This window comes from Manis pentadactyla, chromosome 10 (genome assembly GCF_030020395.1).
Source record: "Manis pentadactyla isolate mManPen7 chromosome 10, mManPen7.hap1, whole genome shotgun sequence".
Classification (NCBI taxonomy): Eukaryota; Metazoa; Chordata; class Mammalia; order Pholidota; family Manidae; genus Manis; species Manis pentadactyla.
Window position 1 is genome coordinate 71,202,012 of NC_080028.1, and position 20,500 is coordinate 71,222,511.

The 20,500-nt window shown below is 51.7% G+C and overlaps 1 non-coding gene across 1 annotated transcript; it reads right to left on the reverse strand.

Moving 5' to 3' along the window:
• Nucleotides 1-16,435: 16,435 nt before the first annotated feature.
• Nucleotides 16,436-16,507, reverse strand: TRNAT-CGU (transfer RNA threonine (anticodon CGU)). The gene has a single exon. It is a non-coding gene; the product is annotated as a tRNA-Thr (tRNA).
• Between the last annotated feature and the right edge of the window lie 3,993 nt (nucleotides 16,508-20,500).

The following is a 20,500-nucleotide window of genomic DNA, read 5'->3' on the forward strand; positions in this document are numbered from 1 at the left end:
TAAATATGGATGTGTCCTCAGAGGATCTGCGCCGCGCATTCCAACGCTCCCCACGGTGGGGACTGGAAGCAGGAGAAAGCAGAAAGGCCACTCCCCTAACCCCACATCAAAATGTCTTTTCTGTTCACCCGAACTTTTGCCAGAGCAACTCGATGTGGTCCCGGGCCCTGACACCCTGATCCGCACCCCGGAACCCAGTTTTTTTTTTTTCTCTCCTGCCCAGTAGAAGCAAGGAGCTAACGTACTATGGCCGCCGCCTCCTCGGAGGAAGGGAGGGAGGAGGCAGCCAACTTTACTTCAGGGAGGTGACAACTCTCTGGGGACCGTCCTCCGCCGCCTTTCCGGGCGTCTCCAGGGCCCGGCCCCCGGGAGCTGGCGCAGACCCCCCGGCCCCTGCCAGCGCCGCCCGGGCGCACGTGGAGTGGCGGGGCGCGGCGGACGCGGGCGGCCTGCTCTCCGCATGGCATTGATATCGGGGTCACGCAGCGAGTCAGTTTCCCGAACGGGCTTTCCGGGGTGGGGGCGGGGTGGCTGCCTTGCAAACCGCCCATTAATTCCCAAGCCCCGGCATTAGGGAGGTGGGGGGCTGCCTCGCCCCGATCTCACCTCCTCGCCTAACACGCCCATCTCGGGAGCCAGGGAGGGGGCTGCGGGGGGAGCCCAGCCCCGCCGCCTATGGGGGCGGCAGCAGCGGCGGATCGCAGCCCAGACGAGCCTCTAGCGCCAGGGTCCCGGGAGAGCCGCGAGCAGCCGTCGCTGCACCCTCCCGGCTCGCGTCCCCACCCGACCCCCGGGCGGCAGCCCCGCACCCCCCTCAGCCCCGGGGGCCTGGGCACCCACCTGCCGCGGCCCGGCGTGGGGTGCCGCGCCGGGAGGAGGGGGAGACTCACCGCCGCTGCCTCCTCCGGGGGTGCAGGGTCCCCGGGGCTGCGCCTTTCAGGGCTCCGGGGAGGCGTGCGCGGGGCGGGGGGCGCCCGCAGGCCCTGCAGCCTCCGCCTCGATTGGAGCCCAGCCTCAAATCCTTCACCGCGGAGGTGGCGGGGGGGACTTCCAGAAAAAAGCTCCCACCCTCCCAGGCAAGATCCCAGTGATGGGCGGGGGGCGCAGAAAACCCTGCCGTGCCGGGAGCGCGGAGCCGACGGGGCTGCACCCGGCCTCCGCGGGCCGCCGCCGCCACAAGGCCGCGCCCCCCGGTCCCCTCCCCCGCCCCCCCACGCCCTATGGCCGGCCCGGGGCGGGGGCTGGGCCGGCCCTGGGTTGGCGGCGCTGGGGAGGCGGCGGCGGCGGCGGCCCGGGCGGCGGGCCGCTCCTCCCCGGCCCGGGAGCGAGGGCCGGAGCCTGGAGGGCGAGCGCGCCGCCGGCCCGGTGGGGGCTGGGGCGGGGGCCGCCTTCCTAGAAACCCTCGCCAAATATAGTCAGCGGATAGGGGCATTCCTAGAAATGCGGCGGCTACGTCAGCCTCGACCTGTGAGGACAGAGCCTGGGGTTCTCCAGACTGGGGGGGCGGGGGAGGGGGAGATCCCCCGCTTCCAGTACCCCCGTGGCCCGGAGGAGGCAGCCAGGCTGGGCCTCCCTCGCGGGGAGCGGGCGGGATCCCTCCAGATGCGCTCGAGGGATCCCTCGGCTGGGGTGCCGGGGTGCCCGAACAGGCACACCTCTAGTTCAGATTCGGACTCGCGCCCGATCGCCTTGTCCCTTTCGGGCACACTCAGGGACAGCGCCGGCGGGCGCGTTTAGCCCTCCCTCCGATTTCCATCGCTCTGTCTGCCCCCCCCACGAGCGAACTGGAGGAGGAGGAGCGCCGCCAGGACGCACCCCCCGCGCCTCCTCACCACCCCTTGGCGGCCCCTGACCTCCCTTGCGATGCCTGGAGCCCCCCGAAGCTCCGGGCTTGAAACTGGAAGGACGTCTGTTCCCAAGATCTCCCCCAAATACCAACCCACCTTCAGGCCAAGAAATAAAGTTGTGCTTCCTCCTCCCACTCGAATGTCACTTTCTTGCTCTTGGCAGCCCCAGGATCTGGGAGACACACTGGAAATTGGGGGTAGGGCGTGAGGATAGCCTCTCCACCTGGCAGAGATCTGGCCTCTGGTGCTGACACCCGCGCGTCTCTCTTCCCTCGGCCCCCGCATAAGCTTCGTGGTTCAGACAGTAAGGGAGACCCTCCCCCACTCCCAGCTCAGCCCCCTGTCGGGCCCTTTGCTCAGAGACCCCCAGATCATCACAGAAGTGTCCCTCTTGCTCAAAGAGGACTGAATAACTGAGACATGACTTGTCCCCCTCCACCACCCAGCCTCTTTTTAAGTAAACGTGACTGGACTGAACCTCCCAGGATCATAAAAAATGTATTTGCTGTCCTCTGTTGGCCGACGCGTGTCACATTCAGAAAACACATCACCCAACCTCGTGCGTGTTCCTGATGCCAGCTGCAGAGTCCCAGGACCCCAACCAGAGGGAGTGAGCGAGACAGCCCCCTCCTCTTCTGCCCCAGCTGCGCCTCTAGCCTCCCCTACTCCCACCTGGGTGTGGGGGGTGGGGCTGGCTTGCAGTCACCGCTCAGGTCTTGGGCCCACTGGCCTTGTGGCTCATGTCCCTTCTCCCTTGTTGTACTCTTAATTCCAGACACCTGGAGGGCAGTGCTCAAGGGAGGCAAGGCAGGCTGCAGTGGAGGTCCTGGGCTCATTCAAGGTTGGAGGCCCCCTAGGATGGTTTTTCCCAGAGCAAATTGGAGGGAGAATGTGGCCAAAGGGGAATAGGTCAGACCCCCTCCTAAGGCAAAGGGTTACTCACTGATAATCGTAAGTCCCTGTTTCCTTCTGAGGACCTACTATGTGCCAGCAAGTGAGGTATACTAGCTTACTGAATCGCCCCATTTTCCAGATGAAAAGACTGAGCTCAGAGGTCCGTTGCTCATTGAACTAATGTTTGCACTCTGTATCCCAGAGCTGATGCTGGGGCCACAGTGGCAAACAGGACAGGTGCCCACCCTGAGACATGGTCTTAGGGAGAGACCCAAGTCGGCAGGTGGTCATCACGCTGCCTTCGAGGTCCATGGCACAGCTCTGGGGCCCGGCTGCCTCGGGTCAGGCACCACAAGACACCATAGCTGGCCAGGGCCCTCCTGCCTGACCTCTCCTGCTGGTCCCACTGAGGGCTGTCTCCGTTAGGCCTGCCTGCCCTTCCCTGTCCCTTCTTGTGGGGTAGAGCAAGAGAGGGACTGTGCTCTCCCTGCCACTTCCTACCATCTGGGAGAGCCTGCGCACCGCCCAGCCTCCCTGGGCCTCAGTTCCTCATCTGTAAACCAGGAGTTATAATTCTTGCCTTACAGGGCTTTTTGGGAGGATTAAATAAGACCAAGTCCTAGTAGGTGTGTTTGGCAGGTATTTTTTTTTTCATTTCTTCCTATAAATATTCTCTTTTTATTTCATGTTTAGAAGCTGCACTTTTAAGTACTATTAACATAAAATGCATGACAAAAGTTTTGTAACAAGTGAAAAAAATAATTATAAATGTTGGAAAAATTGGCCTCATTAACATATTTACAGACTTACTTAATACATCCTCTGTTGGAAATTGATAATATAACACTCACCCAAGCATTAACATTCCCAAATTTCTCTGCCTATGGACAAGTCCCTACTTTATGGTCTGTAGCGACATTCAGAGAACCCAGTTTCTGAGAGCAGTACAGACAAGCATCAGAAATGGTTAATCTGAGAAACTGTTGACATATTGTTCTGCTCCACAGTCCAAGGTATTTTGGTTGGGTAAATGGCTTTCTCCTCTTTGCCCTGATTTTCCTGCAGCTTCTGGATTATGTTTTGGATTTCTTCTCTTTCTGCGCTCATAGTTCAAAACCAAGAATTGGATTTCTCTTGGAATTTTAACAACCTTTGACAGAGAAGGGCCTCTGAGTGAATCCACAGGATGCTTGGCTGTGCTTGGTCTTATTACCTGGAGGAGGGGATGTCTATGCTGAGCCCAGAAAGAGGAAAATAACTGGACCAGGGGGACGGGTGGAGTCCAGGCAGCAGAAATAGCATGTGCAAAGGCCAGGCCGCTCTGGGGAGCTGAAGCAGCTCCCCGCTGTCACAGCAGTGCCACTCAGGGGCCTGCAGGAGCTGACTCCCCCTACATTTGTGAGTGAGCCGCAGGATTCTGGGAGCTGCCCCAGTTCAGGCCCTAAAAGCAGGATGCAGAAGGAAAAGGTGGGCTCTCGTAGGACCAGCAGGGCCTGTGGGCAAAGTCCCACCAGAGGCAGCGAGGGCTGTGACTTTATCTTACACTTTAAAAGCCTCCTCAAAGATGCCCTCCTGATCCCTTTGAAGCCTGACCTTGACCATTCTGGCTCAGCTTCCCATGACTCAAGCTAGTGGCAGGCCTGAAATCCAGTTTAGCAACGGAAGCGTCTTCAGACTCAAGAAAACAACTGCTCTTCGGCCCGAAGCCCTGGAGGCCCACTCTGGCCTTCTCCCAGGAGGGAGCGCCACCCGTACCCAGGTTTCTGGCCCAGGGATAATGCCAAGACCCAGGCAAGAAGTGCAGAGAGGCCACACCAGGCAGACAGAGCTTCCAGAAAAGGCCTAGACTCCAGGCCCATAGAAAAAGAGAGAGAGAAAGTGGGGCAGGCCTCACCCTGCCTCTCTGTACGTTTTTCTTGGGGCCTGTGTGGGGAATGGGAGGAGGGTTGCCAATTCCCCAGTCACTGCCATCTCCTGAAACTCCCAGAAGATCAAAAATGGAAAACTTCTGAAGCAGACATACAAAAACTATAATACAATAGGTTTTAAATGTTTGCATTGAGCATCTGTGTGCTCTTAAAAAGCAGACACATGCAAATAGTAAAGCAGGGAGAGCATGCAATTATGCCAGACATGGGGCAAGGTGGAGGTTTGTAGACAGTATGTCCTTAGGGGCTTCCAGTGGGGTTCACGGGCCCCACGTGTGAAGTGGTGTGATGGCCATCTCTTCCTCCCTTAACCCCATCAGAAGGGAGCTATGACCACCCTTGTGATATCTTCTGGAGATAACTTAAGAATTTAACCTAAAAAAATCTTATTATTGGATATGAGAACTTAGGCCAAGTGGTCCTCCCAAGTTAGGTCTGCAGTACTCTAAAAACCAAAGTTGCCACCCACATCTCAGACCCCTGACAGGAGGCTAAGCGATGGCCTTTCCTTCAGCCCTGCCCACCTGCCACAGTGGAGCCTCCCCCTGCATCCCTACCCCCAACAAAAGAAACAACAGAAGTTGGGGTCAAGGATGGCAAAGGGAAGCCAGTTTCTGTGGCCCTCGGGCTCTGCACTGTTGGGTGGAAAGAGCTCCTGGCTGCATGGGCTTTCTTAAGGCCACCCAGCCACCCAGAGCCACAGGCCCCTATGAGCCTTCAGCCTCCCACTGCTTATGGAAGGGAAACCACGGGGCCACTCCTCTCTCTTGAGCTTTGGCCCTGGCACCCTGTCCCGTCTGGCACATGGTGGGGCGAAATAAAGAATGTTATGATATGAATAAAGGGAGGGGAAAGCCCTGGGAAGAGAGGTGGCAGAGATGGGACTGTAGGGACATCCTGTCTGTGAGGTGGTTGGGTTCCCAGGAGGTGGAGAGGCACAGGGTGGGTGGGAAGACCAACTGCCATTTGGTGAGACCAAGGGGTCTGTGGTTCCTGGTGGGCTGGGAACAAGCTCCCGCTTGCTAAGGGGGTCATGACATGGGACTCAAAAGGTTTTTGAAAGGCTTTGCCATGGAAAGCAGAGCCAGAAGTCAGGCTGTGGTCTGGGACAAGTTCTTAGCCCTCCTGAGGTTTGTCCCATGTTGCCCGCAATAGGGATGTTCAAAGGCTCAAACTGCATGATTTGCACAAAATGCTTGTCTGGATCTGGCACGTATGAAAAGCACAATAAACTGTAGCTGCTACTTTTCTCTGTTCACACTTAGGGTGGCAAACCGTCTGTGCCTGTGGGCGCTGTGAGCAGCTTCACAAGCAGTAGAGGTTCTCACTTCTCTCCTTTAAGAGGTGGACAGTGTCCCTGGCAGGTCCCCTCCCTGCCCCTCTGTCCAGTGAAAACCAAAATGGAAGTGGCACCAGAGTCTGGGCAGGTGGGCCAGACTTGGTCACCTAGAAATGCAGAGCCAGCTTCTTGAAATCTTAGCAGGGTGTCCAAATTGTGTCTAGAAGCTAGAACATTCCACATCCAGCCCAGGTGGAAATGAAATAATCAGTCGATGTCTCCATCAGCAGAGAACTCTTCTCCAGAACCCACGTGGCTATGGACCCAGCACCGCCTCTCAGACCAATACCAACTTAAAAATCATGCTGTTGGATTTGGAGGTTTTTGACCAGAGGTTGCAACTGGCAGTCCACAGGCCCAGTGGAGCCCACAGATGTGTTTTCTTTGGCTTGCAGAGCACTTAAAATAATAATACTGAATTTGATTTGGTTGCCAACGTTTTTAAATCAGGAAATTTCATATTTAAGAAAATCCAGATTTCTGGCTTCTCTTTTAAAAAAAATCAGATGATCAAAATATTTGGCAGGAGTGGGTCTGTGCTCCCACTGGAATGGGCAACTGGTGCAGACCAGTGGGTAGCAGAATATTCGTTAGGGAAGGCTAGTTGCTGAAACAAGCAACCCCAAGCTTTCGATGGCTTACCGCAATATAACTTTGTTTCTTGCTCATATCACAGTCCAAGAAGGATGGGGGCAGGAGCCCCTACAAGTCATTTAGGAACCCAGGAGCCTTCCATTTCACAGCTCTGACATCTAGGGCTTCATTCTTTCTATAGTGAGCTGGAGGATCATGCAGGTGTGGGAAAAGCAGACCAGCTTTTAACTGCATCAGCTAGGAAGTGTCCTACATTGGTGAGAACCAGTCATGAGGCCCACCAGGGACCCAAAGGAGCTGTGAAATGTGGTCCCTGGCTCGGTGCCCAGGAGGAAGAGGAAAACACTGAGGCTTCTAAGCACCGGCATCTGTGTTTCAAGTGGCTGCCCTACATGCTTTCTGCATTTTGTCATGGAAATTCTCTTCCTGTTGTCCTTCCTCACCCCTCCCCAGCTTAGCCATTTAGTTCAGGAGAACCTGCTTGATGTTGGCTGGAGAATGGTCGTGTGAAACAATCCCAGCCAATGAGACAAGATGAATTTGGATGTGATGTCTGGAACTGCAGCAGCCATTTTGGGCCAGGCTTGCGGGTGAAGCCAACATGGTGATAGCAAAAAAGAGAGATGGAAGGAACCTGCATCTACTGCTAGCCTGGTGGAGCTGCTCAAACAACCAGTCCAGAAACCTATCCTGTCTCTAGATTTGCTGATAAATGTGTAATAAAGTCCCTTGTTTAAACCACTTTGAGTCAGGGGAGCTCCAGTTTCTTGTAGAATAAAGCATCCAAACTGCTAAAGGTATAGTCCCTGCCTGGCTAGATTCACTTAGTTCACCTGCCTAGCTCTGCAGGTATTTGAGTTTTGACCCCTAAACATAAAATTCTTTCTTCCTCTAATGAGGAGCTGAGGTCAGTTTGGCCAGACCTGACCTTTGTGGCCTGGAATTGAAATTACCTAGTACACACCACTTGAGGATACAGCATACAAATGTCAGTGCTTCCTGGGATAACGTGGTCAGCTCTGGGGTCTGGATCTCCGCCTGCATCTTGGGGAATGCAGCAATCCATGTGTAATACACTGTGAGATGAACAGGTACAGGTTTGAGCCCAGACTCCACCACTTCTTAGCTGTGTGAACTTAGGCAAATCACTTAACCTCTCTGAACTTTCAGTTTCCTCAGCTGAACACACCCTGACACTTGGAGCACTGTGATCATTGCTGGAAGATTCGATGACTCCATGGTGGAGCATCTGGAGAGCTCACAGGAGATGCTGGCTGGTGGCGTGGCTGCTGCCCGGCAGTGGAGATCCACTGAATGATGAGATGGTGAAGGTTTGCTACCAAGCCTTGGGTTTTTAGGGGAGACGTGGCTCTAAAGCACGAGGCCCATACAGTGGAATGCGTTTGACTGTAGATACTGCACAGAGGAAGCATCAGATGACTGGAATAACCTAGTAGAAATATATACCCTTTTCACTTTTCTTATACTCCTTCTGATTTATGAAAGAAAGTCTCAGTGAAGTGCTGCTCCGTGTTTAACACCTTTTTAACACGTATAAGCCCCCGATTAAGGAAGAGAGCCCAGCTTTTGGCTCAGAACAGTTCATTGGTAGCAGCATCGAGACAGGATATTCCAACACTGCTTGGTTTTTGTTCCCTTTGTAAGTGATTATCACCTATTTATGGCAGGTGGTGCTGTTTCCACTGGTGGAAGAGAGATACAATTTTCTTTTGAAATGAAATAGTCCAGGTTATAAAGATGAGTTAAGGTGAATAAAAAATTAGTAGACTACAGAGCAGGAGGAACATGTGTGGCCAAAATCGAGAAGTTGGAGAGTGAGAGACTCAAGCTTGGGGCGGCATTAGGGAAAGCCACGGGGCCTGGGGGTCCTGGCAGGCAGGGCCTCCCATGGTCAGAGGCTGGAGGGGATGCCCATCAGGAGTGATGGGAGCTGGGCTGGCCTGTTCTCAAGCCTCTTAAGAGAGTCCCTGAGATGACATTCAAACTGGCTTCCTTTGGAAGGAAGGACAGGTGGGGTGACTCATCAGCCTGGTTTCCTGGGACTGATTTCCCGGGTTTCCCGGGTCACTGGACTCTCAGTGATCAAATGGGACAGTCACAGGCGAACAGGACGGTGGTCACCCTGCCTGTCCTGGACAGGGGTGTGGCAGGAGCAGAGAGCTGCTGGTTCTGGTTCAGTCCGTGGGAGTGGCTGTCACTGTGGAGGCAAAGAAGGTAACTTTCGAATGCTTATAGCTTCTCCCCAGGGACTCAGAAGATTCCATCTTAACCTTGTGAAGTCTTGTTGCATCCATAAGGGCCGTGGTGAGGGGACCAGTCCGAAGGGACCTAGACAGGTTGGAGACACATAAGGAAGGGACAGAGCCTGAGAAAAGTAATAGATTGTGCACGTGACAAGTGTGGAGCGGGTCAGAGAGCCCAGCTGGGTTGGGACAGTGTGGGGAGAGGCCAGCGGCAGTTTCCTGCTGAGACAGACAGGCAGTGGAGAAAGAGGAGTGGGAGGGATTGCAAAGCCATTGAGCTGTGTTTTTATTGGAGGCTCCTCCCTGCCAACACCCCCTCGGATACCTTCTTGAAGTCACAGCGGAGATTAAAACGGTTGTTCAGTTCCTTTTTGATGTCTTGCAACGCCCTGTTCTGCAAATGTCTGCATAAATCTGAGGTGAGGAGGGCTGGTTCAGGGAAAGGCCCAGGGATGGGCTGTTTCTGCATCTGCCCATGCTTCTCCATCCCTTTACCCAACATCAATAAATGCTCCAGAAGCTGGAGAAAGTTCCTCCTCTCTCTTTCTCTCAGTTTTCCCATCTGTAAAATGGAAGTATTTTCCTCATCCTGTATAGGCTCTGTGCCGCATGGTAAAATGCAGGTTAGACCACATTAGACTCACTTTTTTTTGGTTTGTTTTGCTTTTAATTATGAGATATTTCAGGCCAACCACAAATGATAGGAAATAAGTTACAAATACCCATGTACCTACCACCCAGCTTAACTAATACATAATCAAATCCAGGTTCAACTAAGACCCCTCATGTGCCCCTTCTCCGTCTCAGCCCATCTTCTATGATAATACTGTCCTGAATTTAAACTTTCTCACTCCCAGGCATGTTTTATGCCTTTACTCCCTACATAGCCAGAAACAACAACTAGAGCATTGTTTGTGTCACGTTAACTCTGTATAAACAGTACCCTGGTACAACACCATTCTAACCTGCCTTTTTTTTTGCTCCGTATTTTGTTTTATCCATGTTGAGCACTGTTTACTTATTTGAACTGTGAACTTGATTCCACTCTGTGAGTACGCCATGGTTTGTTCTTCCATTTTCCTTGGCGGACGTTTAGCTCTTCCCAGCAATGTTGCTCTGAGGAGCCTTAGAACACATGAGTAAGAATTTCCACATGGTTTACATATCAGAGTAGAATTCCTGGGTCTTATTTACATGGGGTTTTCAGAAATGTGGTGGCCATTAGCCTGGCATGGGCTCTTAAGTTTTCTTCAGTCCCCACTCATCCTTATTGTCTTATACCCAAGTGGTTTCACTATTCACATGATCTATCTGGCTCCTGTAGGCATTTGAGCTTTCAAGTTCTGGTCTGTTAGGATATGTGGGCTTGTAAGCTAGCAATTGTACTATCTCATCATGGGTGCTCTTAAAAGAGATAAATCCAAGATGATGGTGGTGTATAGAGAAAGAGTAACTCCAACTGAGAGGTTAAAGAACAGTTCAGAATACTAGTTAAATTAGTAGTTTTTAGGCATGGTTTTGTAGTAGGATTAGGAGTTTTCCAAGAAGATGCGAGGGGAGGATGGACATTATAAGCAGAAGGAATAACATGTACAGGCATAGGGGACTAGGGAATAAGGTGAACTGTAGGAATAAAGGCTGGTGTGGCAAGAGCAAGAGGGTGCATGGTAGGAGGGCACTTGGGGACTGTAGAGCCATGCTCAGGAGTTGGGGTTCACCTTGGTGGTGTGTGTCTCTTGTGATGGACTGGAGAGTGAGAATGATGTGTTCCCACCATGGTTGAGTGCTGTCAAGTGACAGTGGACGGCAGATGCAGGGAGACAAGACTGAAAGCAGGGGATATCAGTCAGGAGTCTACCGTAGTAGTCCAGGCTATTCAAAAAAGGCCGAAAGCAGCACAGAGGAGGTGACTATTTGAAGAGAGGTTTCAGCAGTGACAAATCAGGTGAGCAGGTGAGGAAGGAGGGGTGACTCAAGGGTGGGAGGTGGAATAATGGTCTCCCAAATATGTCCATACCTCAGTCCCTGGAAGCTATGAATATATATGTTTCACGGCAAAAGGGACTTTGCAGAGGTGATTAAGATTATGGATTTTAGAACAAAGAGATTAGTCTGGATTATCAAGGTGGCCCCAGTCTGAACACATGAGTCCTTAAAAGCAGAGAACCTTCTGTGGCTCGCATGAGGAAGGTGCAGAAGAAGTAAGAGGGACGTGAAATGTGAGAAGGAATTGGCACCGAAGTAGGGACACTATGTACGAGGACTGTGGGGGGGCCTGTGGGGTCAAGGAAACAGAGAACTCAGTCCTGCAAGTACCAGGAGCTGAACTTGGCCAACACCCCAGGAAGCGAGGAAGCGCATCCTTCCCAGAGCCTCCTGCTAGGAGCCTGGCTACTCCACACTTTGACCTTTGACTTGTGAACCCCAGAACCCACTGGGGCTCCTGACCCACAGAAACTGTGAGATAAGGAAACTGTGCTAGTAAAGCCACTCTGGCAGTGGTAACTTGGTACAGTAGCTGTAGAAAATGAACTCCAGGTGAATCCCGGCTTTCCAGCTGGGCCATGGCAGATGGCACTGTGAACCTGGTTGGGGACTTGGACGGAAGATCAGATTTCAGTATCCGTATCAGACTCTTTGTGTCAGTTACCTATTGCTGCCTAAGCATTACCACAAACTTAGCAACGTGTAACAACACATGTTTAGTGCCCACCGGCTTTCTGGGTCAGGAGTCCAGGAGCAGCTATTCTGGGTCCTCTGCAAGGCTGCATTCATGCTGTTGACCAATCTAAACACTCAGCGGGAGTCTTCGTCCACCTGGACTGCTGTAACGGAGACTGAGGGCTTACACAACAAACGTGTATTTCTCATTGTTCTGGAGGCTGGGAGTCCAAGACTAAGGTGCTGGCAGATCTGGTGTCTGGTGAGGCCTCTCTTCCTGGCTTACAGACCACTGCCTTCTCACGGTGTGAAGAGAGAAAACTCTCATGCCTTGTCCTCTTTACAAGGGTCCTAATCCCACCGCGGGGGTCCCACCTTCATGATCTCCCAAAGGCCCCACCCCCTGATGATCACCCTGGGGATTAGAGCTTCAACACAGGCATTTGGGGAGGGCACAGAAACATTCAGTCCCTAGCAACTGGGAAGAATGTGCTTTCAAGTTCACATGGCTAATGACAGAATTCAGTTGCTTGTGGCCTGTTGGACAGAGGCCTTCAATTTCCTACAGGTTGCTGGCTGGAGGATGCCTTCCATCCCTTGCCAACCTCCAAACATGGTTATTTGCTTCATCAAATGAGCAAGAGAGAGTCTGCTAGCAAGGGTCTTGACATCTTATGTAACAAGCAGAGATGTCCCACTCACGCTTGAGCAAAAGGGATTATATGAGGCCATGGACACCAGACGGCAAGGCTAACTGGACAGCTTACAGTCTATCTGCCAACACTTCTCCAAGGGAGACCTAGAGTTTCAGATCTGGGTGTGCATCAAGAATTGTTGCAGGTTTTTCAATCCAGCAAAGCCTCAGCTTCCGGGGCTCTTTTTTACCCACAGTGAATCAGAATCCTCTCCGCTCACCTGGGTTAGGAGGGCAGGGTAGGGGCCGTAGGGAACTGGGTCTCGAGAAGTGTGGTGTGGCAGCCTGGTGATTTGCTAAGCAAATCTCAAGTCAATGCGACATAAACAATGTCTGTTGCTCCCAGGGGCATGACACAATATTTTCATGTAAGTTCTACTCATGCCTGAAATACGCTTCTGGTTTTGAAATGTGGTTCTTGGATCCTGCACGACTACCAGCCACTTGTTCCCTTAGGACGAGGACCACCTTTTCACTTTAATGCAGGTTTTCTCAGCACATGATGTCAGCCCAGATGGGAGATGTGCCTAGGTGGTGGCCTGGACGATCCTCTTTGGAGAGGGTCAGTGTGGACGACAAGAGTGAGCTTTTCACTACAGACCTGGCATCTGTTTACTCCATTTTCTCTTCTTTCTGTTAAGTTTATAGGTGTTCACTGACAACATAGTAAATCCAGAAGTAACAAACTTTCTCTTTCCAATGCTGTGTTAAGAAAAAAATCGGTGATTTTCTCTGCCCTTCCTCTCCACCTCTCACCCCACCTGGAGGTATTCATTGCCAATAGCATGATGGGGAGCTTCTGTGTGGGGTGTGGACTTTTCTTCATGTTCTGAGAAACCCATATCTGCCCATAGGTGTTCTGGCAAATGTGCTTCTTTATTTTTACAAAAACGGGACATAAAGTTACAGTTAGAGAAGACAAACAGTTCTAGGAATCTGTGGTACAACACACTTACTGTTAACAGTAGTGTACTGTGTCCTCACAAATCTGTTAAGAGGGTAACTCTCATGGTAAGCATTCTTATCACAGACCCAGAAAAGGCAAAGGGACCCAGGAAACTCGGAGGTGATGGCATGTCCATTAGCTTGAGTGTGGCAATGGAATCCCAGCCTTATTATGCATATATCCAACCTCATCGAATTGTGTACATTAACTATGTGTGGGGGCTGGGGGTTTGCATATGAATCAGACTTGAGTGAAGCTGCAAAACGCAAACCAAGAAGCAGGACCTCAACTTTTCTCACTTCGCTGTGGCTCATCACCTCTTCAGATCAATAAATCAAGCATTCCTTTTAAAGGCTGCCCTTGAGGCCATGAGCTGGATGGATGGATGCCCAGTTATATCCTTGCTGTCCTCAGAATTCCACGACAGGGGAGCAAGTATATATGTGTGTCATTCCAATTTTAGAATGGGAGAAACTGGGGCACAGAGAGGTTTTCCGTGGCTCCCACCAGTTCCCAGTAGATGTGGGGCAGAGACAAATCATGCCAGCACACTCCTGCTTTGCTGGGACTTGCTCCTGCACAGCCTCTGTGGACCACCAGCCCTTCCCTGACAGTACTGGGATCCTGGGCTCTCTTCCTCGGCTTTGAAAGTCCTATTAACTCTTTTTTGGCCACTGCCTATGATGCCCTACCCTTATAGGTCTCTCTAACTTCGAATAACTAGGAGAGGGTTGGAGGAGTTTAATGTCTTTTCTGCCGGAAAGTCCTGGGCTCCTTATGCAAATACACCTTCTAGCCCACGGTCAAGGTAGCCCGGTGGAGTCTCAGGGGGCCCTCTCGGCTCAGACACACCTCCTCCCCTTCATCTCCCCTTTACATTTCTAAGCGAGACCAGTGATTCTTCCCAGAACAAAGACAGCTGACTTCAAGGTGACTTTCCAACACGCAACTCAAACAAAAGTTATAGAAATCCAAACACGGCTTTACATATTCATGACACAGGTGGTTTAAATCAACATAAACGTCTGGCTTATTCAGACATATGATTAGCTTTACTCATTTAAGTGTAAACAGGACCCGAATTCAGGATTTGGCTCGCTGGTTCCTGATGCTGCAGCATGTGCCAAACTGGTTTTACAGCCCTGCGGCACCCCCAGATTTCAACCAGAGGTGATGGTTTTGAGATTCATGTGTAACCTTCCAGGCCTAAACACACACACACACAAAACAGCAAGCACGTTGGCACATATGAACGTATACCCTTAGATATTTTGTGCAATTTTTTTGCATAAATTTCACAGTACTTTATGTAAATTGCCTTTTACTAAAATCCTTCCTTCACCTCAGGTGGGAGAGAGAGGGAAGGGGGCAGGTGTGGGAGGTGTGGGGGCAGTTGAGAATGATGTCACAAAGGAAGCCTGCTCCACTGTTTGGAGGGAAAGACATACCTGTTGGGGACAGTGTGTGGTGTGTGTTTAATGGAGAGGAATATTTTGGGATATTTTTAATGGGGAGGAACTTGTGTTTTTCTGCAGCACTTATCAAAAAAAGAACTGAATGGACACCCAGTGGAAAGATGAGAATGCTCATTTATTTGTCTTAATTCTGGATCATTCTATTTTGCCTGAGTTTTAATAGGTTATCTCTGTGTTTGTGGACTCTGGAGGTGATTTACAAAAAAAATTAGTACACATAATACAACCATCTCTTAGAAAATCAAAACAATGTGAAAATTTACAAAATAAGAGGGAAGGAATCCTTCCAACAGCATTGCCTTTCAAAATCCCCCCAGAGAGGCAACAACGGTTATTTCGCTGTGGCTCCTGTCCTCTGGCTTCTCAGAGAGCGTGGGGACCAGCTGCGTCAGAATGTCCATGGTGCGAGTTAGAAGTGCAGTCTCAGGATCCACCCCAGACCTACAGAGGCAGAACCTGCATTGTAACTCGACCCCCAGGTTGAGGTGTGAGAAGCACTGGTGGTCACTGTTTTTACGTGTCCACTTACATATCTGAGTACATGCATACACACTGTGCTCCTGGGGTTAGAATGCGGCCTCAGCATATGGCGTCCTCCGGGGAGCGGTTCTCAGTGTGGTCCGGAAACTAGCGGCGTGGGAGGTAGGTAGAAATGCAAACCCTCAGGCCCCGTCTCAGACTTACTGACTGCAGCAGCTCTCCAGGTGGGTCCCAGCGATCGGTGTCTTAACAACTCCCACGGCGGGGTGCTGATGAGCGCACAGGCTTGAGCGCCTCAGCTGCAGAATCGGGGACCCTTACCTGCTGGCTGCCCCTGCCAGGCTCCCCGCCCGCCAGCAAAGTCATCTCCCCCTCTATCAGAGAGCCCGCCTTCCTCTGGCTTGTTCCCCAGAGTCCCTCCACCAGGCATACCCCAGGAGCTCCCAATACTTTCTTCAATTAGGAATCTCGAGTTGATACAGGTTTCCCCAATTTAGATCAAGATGTCTTTAGCATTATACAATAAGCCAATTCCTGGAGGGCGAGGTCATCGCAAAGTATCTTTAAATGCATCGGGGCAGCCCCGCTGCGCCTCCTTTCGTGATGCCAAGAAAACAGGTGCCATATGAGCGTAGCTGCATTTACTGAGGCCGCTTCTACGGCCAGTCTCTGGAGCTGCTACACAAACGCTTACCGGTGGCCAGCGACCCATTTTACAAAGGGGTAAACGGAAGCTCAGAGAGGGAGGTTTGGATTTTCATGTCAGAAGTGCTTCCTGTCTGGGCAGGATTTCCTCTCTCCCACACAATGCCTACAGTGGATTTCCTTTTAAAAATAACAAGCCAGGCACCAGCTGACTCTGGGTGTGGGCTCGGTATTAGGGAGGATGAAATTGGGCTTTAAAGTTCAGAAAAATGCTTAATGGTTCTGGAATCAATTCCCATTAGCTGTAGGTTTTTTGACCGAAGGGTGTCGGCCTTTGCTGGGGCCACGGCATCTAGATGACCTGCGCTCACCGGGAGCCCCCTAACCTGCTCAGAGGGCCAAGGCCCCGCGGGCGGTGCTGTTTGCAGGGTGCCGAGAGCTAAGAGGGCCAAGTTCGTGTCGCAGACGGTCCACCCAGACCTGTACCTCCGGCGCGGGCGAGAGCAGAGTCTGAACCCAACTGAGTGAAAACAGTTGGTGAGGTCAGCTCCCAGGAACCAGGATCCAAACGTGGAACCCGGAGATTCCGGAGGTGTCGATTCTCCGGGACCCTTGCTGAAAAGTGCTTCCAACCCCTAAAAAGTCTCTTCGCTGACAAGTCTGACTGTAGGCACGGACGGGGTTCGAACCCGTGATCTTCGGTTTACGAGACCGACGCCTTACCACTTGGCCACCGCGCCTCCGTTAGAACCTTGGCTCGGCGAGCCTCCACCGTAGTGTTCTCTCCGCGAGGTCGCCCCGCAGGCGCGAGGGCGGGCGGGGGCGCGCCTGGCCCCATGGCGCTCGTGCGGCCCCGCCTCCTCGCCGCGGCCGGTGGGCGGGGCTCCTGCGGACTCTGGCCGCCGCTGGGCCTGGAGCTCCTCCCGCCCCGCCAGTCCGGGTGTGGCCTGGGAGGCGGCCCCGGCCGGAGGAGTGTCTGAAACTCGGGAGCAAGCAGCACGCGGGCGAGCGTCTCAGAGCTGCGGGTTCGAATCCCAGCTTCGCCCGCGACTTCGGACAGCGCGTGTCGGAGCCTCAGTTTACCCGCTGGGGTGCAGCAGAGGAGAGGGGGCAGTTCTGGTTACTAGACCGCCCCCGGCCGTCCGCTGCGCTGCTTGGAGCAGGCGCTCGGCAAGGGTTGTTGAATGAATGCGTGTCATGAAATAGGAAGCCACAAACTTCTCTTCCCCTACATGGCCGCGGGTCAGCCGGCGGTGTGTGTGCTTGCGCTCGGGGCCGGCAGCCTCACCCGGGAGCGTCTCCCGGTCACCCCAGACCCGGCAGATTAGACCTGCTGGCGGAGCCCAGCCACCTGCGTTTTCACAAGCCCCGCAGATGCTGCTGATGCGCGGAAAGGCTGAGCCCCACTCACTGGTCTAGACGACTGACAGGCATGTTCACACTTCATGCTCAACGGGCCTTTTTATTTCTATACACATGGACTGCCTTTACAGTTCTCCGCACTCGGAGTTTTCACGAATTAATGTAATGGTGTGTTTATTAATACACTGGCTTGCACATAATACAAAGTAATCACGATAAGTGATTGCATAATTACTTAATAATTTCTATTCATTAATAGAATGTGTAATATTGACAATACGGTATGGTTAATTATATTTAGTATATATGTTAATATCATTATGCACGAATGCATTACTCTCCTGAATAAGGCCGCATGGTTTCCCATTGAGTGGCTTTGTCTCATTTGATGTCATGAATTTCTGGGAGCGGGGCCTTGGGTTATCTGCAGCCTTTTTGCTGCACAGAACGTTCTGCTCTCTGTATCTCTGCCACCTGGTACTGGTGATGCTGGCAGGGTACATGGAGACAGGTGTCAGTGTCCACAGCCTACCAGTCAGGTGTATGGGCAAATACAAAATACCGGGAAGCTGTGTTCACCAAGTCGCTTTAAATGTCAAGGCCTGGGTAGGTGAGTGGCAAGGCACTGGCATTTACCCTCGGAGGCTGGGGCAGGAACTGCAGGACGCTGCACCCACAGTGCATGAGATCTACGTGCAAACCTCATTCAGCTCCCCACTTAAGGAAAAAATTGAACATTTTCAGAATTAAAACGCATTGCCAAACATGGCTTCCGATTAGTTGGTAAAAGTGGTTCCATTGCCCCCTTCTTTGTTTGGTATTCATTGAGTTGTTGGAATTATTGTGCAGAAATGACAGTGGCTTATAAAAAGTGAAAAGAAATGAGTAAATGAGAGAAGACCACATGGGAGCCGAGCCCAGAACTGACGGACAGGTGGAATGGGAATCAGATTCTAACAGGTGCTTTGTCTTGTGAGGCAAGAGAGGGAGCTGAATGACAGGGGGTACCTGGATGGACAGGTGGGATGCCCAAAGTGACCAGGGTCCAGGCGCCCTGAGAGAGGCTGGCCCTCCAACCTTCTCTGAGCCCCGAAGTGGGAAGCCTGGGTGCTGAGTGGTCTGACTCTATGTACCTCACAGGTGTAAGGAGCCCTGAGAGGCCACAGGCCTTGAACACATGGACAGAGGATCCGTCTGTCCTGGCCCCAGCGCCTGACAGTGCTGCCAGCCCAAAGTCAGTCCTCCAAATGTATTACTGAGGAAATAATATACAGGGTTCCTTTCACTGTGGATCTGGGGAACCCCCTTGGCCGGTGTACCACAGCCACGGTTCCAGGGCTGTCCTGGTGCTGAACTTGTGGGAAGCCGTTCCCTAATCAAGCAGAAACTTTCAATTTCTCATTGATAAGCTGTCCCTTATTCACCTAAAGGAAAGAATTTAAATCCTGCAAACATTTGCTGTGCCTTAGAGTCCCTGGGGCAGGTGGGTCTTGAGGACACGCAGATAAAAGTGACTCTATCCCAGGCCTCTCAAACGCCAGGGGGAGCAACCAGGGTCGGCTGAAGTAGATGATGTTTTGAGGAGACTGGGGAAGTGACATTTCAAGTGACAAAGTATCAGAATTGATTTGGTGACAAAGCCAGGGGACATGACTCAATACTTTTTCATCTGTATAGTTAAGTTGCCTAGATCTGAATAATTTATAAGCATCCACATTTCATCTGTGTTTAAACTCAGTCACTCTTTTCCATTTCATTTTTTCCCCCACCTGCACCTCTTTGTTTCTCTGTGCGCATCTTTGGAGCAGGAATTCTTAACCTGGGGCCCATGCGCCTCAAGGCCAGGAAATCTCTGAATTCCCCCAAAGCATATGTAACTGTGCGTGTGTGTTTCTGGGAAAGGGATGTATCAACTGTGTCAGGTTTTCAGGAAGTCCTGCTGAAGGTCTCAGAAGCGTTCCAGGCTTTTTGCTTCGTCGCACCTATGGTTCAGGACTCACCCAAACCCGGGTGGGACCCTGTAGCTGTCCAAAGCTGTCTAACCATACTTGAGGTTGCTTGAAAAAAAGAAGCTGTCTCTGAAACACTGTCCCCCACTGGGATGACTCTGGCTGTGGCCAGTGCCTCCATGCTGGCTGCCCTTGCCCCTGCCTGCTGGCCTCCACATTTGCCGTCATTTAAGTGAACTTCACTGTCTGCAAGCTTCTACCTACAGCGTCTCGAAGAAGGGCCTGGCAGTGCCCCTCGCTTGCACCTGCATATCTCACAAAGATGCAGACTGACTCTGGAGGTCTGGGGTGGCACCCCAGGTTCTTCCAGTCTAATGACCACCCAGGTCAGGCTGGGTGACCCCCACTTTGAGAACCATTGCTCTTAAAATATCCTTGGAGAAGTTCATTTGCATGACAAGGAAGAAGAAAACCCCAACCCCCCAGGCTTGGATATTTTGGTCGGCAGGCTATTTACTAACAGCCCAAATCAAGACTTCTCCTAGGAAAGTGCACTTAGCTGCTCAAGCATCCTGGTGACCAGTTAGTGATGGCTGGTTTAGAACCCGGGACCAGGGCCAGAGAACACGGCTCCCTTGCATTGCTTTGTCTGATGAATTCACCTTTTTGAAGCAGGATGAGCACCTCAAATGCCTGGTGGGGCTCAGGCGGGTTATACGAACCTATGAATCAGCAGGTGTAGGACCCACAAAGTAAGGGGACTGGGGCACTGCAGTGCCATTGTACATTCCCACCAGAAAGGTACCACTTCCAGTATTTCCCATCCTGTCTTTAATTTTAGCATTTCCAGTGGGTACGTGGTGGCCTCTTGTCTGAATTTGCAATGCCCTGATGACCAATGATGTGAAACACCTTTCATGTGCTCATTAGCCACTTGTGACATCTTTTGTGTCTATGCGAATCTTTTGCCCTGTTTTATAGCTTGTTCTTCTTCCTACTGGTCAATCACCAGGTTCACTGTATATTCTGGATACAAGTGTGCTGTCAGATACCTGTGTTGTGAGTATTTTCTCCTAGTCTGCGGCTTGCCCTTTTCGTGTTCTTTATGGTGTTTTTGAAGTGCAGACATTTTTAATCGTGATGAAATCCATGTTTATAATGTTTTTCCTCTTACGTTTCCTGCTTCTTATGTCCTAATATCTTTGTCTACGCAGGTCACAAAAGTTTTCTTCTAGAATTTTTATTTTAGCTTTCACATCGAGGTCTGTGATCCATTTGGAGTTAATTTTGTGTACAGTGTGAGGCAGAGCTTGATGTTCATTTTATCCTCTGGCACCACTTCTTGAAGTGATTATCCTCCACCCCACCCCCACCCATGGCAATTGTCATGGTACCTTTGTGACAATTCAGTTTTCTGTCTAT